Source organism: Mus pahari, chromosome 18 (assembly GCF_900095145.1).
Source record: "Mus pahari chromosome 18, PAHARI_EIJ_v1.1, whole genome shotgun sequence".
Taxonomy (NCBI): Eukaryota; Metazoa; Chordata; class Mammalia; order Rodentia; family Muridae; genus Mus; species Mus pahari.
The window spans coordinates 14,127,616-14,129,897 of record NC_034607.1 but is presented as its reverse complement, the minus strand read 5'-3'; positions in this window follow the sequence as shown (position 1 = coordinate 14,129,897).

Genomic DNA, 2,282 nt, shown 5'->3' with positions numbered 1-2,282 from the left:
AATCCCAGCACTTGGGAGGCAGAGGCAGGTGGATTTCTGAGTTCGAGGCCAGCCTGGTCTACAGAGTGAGTTCCAGGACAGCCAAGGCTACACAGGAAAACAAAACAAAACAAACAAAACAGGAAAGTGCCTAGGAGGCAGAGGGTAGATTGTGAGCTCCAGGCCCGTCTGAACGAACAAACAAACCCAAACTACTCAGTTAATAGAGTACTTTCCTGGCATGCGTGAATCACCAGTTTTGATCTCCAACCATAAGCAGGCATGGAGGTATATTCTTGTAATCCCAAAATCTGGGAGGTAGAAGCAGGGGCGTCAAGACTCGGAGGCTGGACAGATGGCCCAGCCATTAAGAATATACACACTGGCTACTCTTCCAGAGCTCCCAGACTTGATTCCCAAGCATCCACTTGGCTGCTCACAAGTGTCTGCAGCGCCTATTGTAGGCGATCTGCCTCCATGGATACCAGGCATACACTTCAGAACACAGACATACACGCATGGAAAACACACATAAATGAAATCATAAAAATAATAAAAGTAGTCTTTTTAATTTAAAAACAAAAACAAAAAAAAAAGTTCAAGGTCATCTTCAGCTACATAAGAGAAGGAAGCCTATGGAAGGCATCATCTAACCCCATCTTTACCTCTTCTTCTTGATGTTCCTTCCGTCTGCCTGTTTGGACCGACTCGAAGATTTCCTCTCTTCACCAGCTTTCCTATCTCTGAAGGTCACCAGTGTTAGGAGAGTCAACCATACTCAAAAAGAAAAAGCATCTAGTAGTATTAGTTTGTGCGTGACTCAGGCATGGTCTGAGAATGGTCTTGAACTCACTACAGAGCTGAGGTTAGTTTTAAACTCCTGCTCACCCTGCCTTTACCTCCCAAGTGCTGGGATGACAGCATGTGCAACGATGGCCATTTCAAAATCTTAACTCACCCTGGTTTTTCTGTGCAGCCAGCATCAAAATCCATTTAACTCAGCTCTGCCCAGTTTCTTCAGTTTTGCTTAAATATAAGAGAGAAAAAAAAATTCATCCAAGTGTAATTCTCATCATCAATAACGTCCAGTGGTCGGCACCTACATAAAGTGTAAGTTGCTTCCTCTTCTCCCAAACCTAGTCTAAAAGTACGCACTGTTGGTGTTTGTGGCGTGGCCTCCAGAGTTTTCCTGGGCACCATGTCTCACAATTTCCTGTCAGTTCCCTGTGTAACCTGCCATCACAGCTAAGAGCTTCTACCTCAACATGAATGATGTTGTGACTTTTTTTTGGGAGGCATAGTCTCAGTTATATAGTTTAGCTGTCCTAAAACATGCTATGTAAATCAGACTGGCCTCCAACTCACACAGATTCATTTACCTCTTGCTCCTCCTCGCCAAGTGCTGGGATTTAAGGCACTTTTAAATTTAATTTCATATCTTGTGTGTGGGTATGCGGCCTGCTTGTATGTGTGCCGTGCCTTCGGAGGCCAGAACATGGCCTTGGATCCCCCTGGAGCTGGAGTGGTCAGAGAGCGGCTAGTTCTTAACTTCTGAGTCGTCTCTCCAGCTCCATGTCAGTCATTCATAAAGATTTGCTTTCTCAGACTAGAGAGCTGGCTCGGCAGTCACTGGCCACTCTTGCAGAGGACCTGGGTTCAATTCCCAGTACCCACATGGAAGCTCATAACTGTCTATAACGCCAGGTCCAGAGGATCTCTCTCTCTCTCTCTCTCTCTCTCTCTCTCTCTCTCTCTCTCTCTCTCTCTCCCTCTCTCTCCCTCTCTCTAACACACACAGACACACACGCACACGGCCAAAATACAAATGCACAAGGAATAAAAATAAGAGTCAAAATTGACTTGTACTATTTTTAACTGTGTGTGTGGCGTGTCCGTGTGTGGCGGTCTGCACCTGTGTGCATGCAGACTCCTGAAGAGAGTGTTAAATTCCTTGTAGCTAGTTAGCCACCCAACACGGTGGGAACCAAACTTGGGTCCTCTAGAAAGACAGTGAGCACTTGTAACCACTCAGCCCTTTCTAGTCCGTGATTGGCATTTAAATTTTTAAAAAATGTTTTATGTATGGGTGTTTTATCTGTATGCGTCTCTGTCTGTGTACAATGTGTGTCTGGTGCCCGAGGAGATCAGAAGTGACCATTGGCTCTCTCTTGGAACTGTGAACCACCATGTGGAGCCAACTCCTGCATACTATGATGTGCATACATGCACGGGAGAACACACATGCACCCACACACATACAAATGTAATAATGTATTTGTTTTGTTTTGTTTTTTTCGAGACAG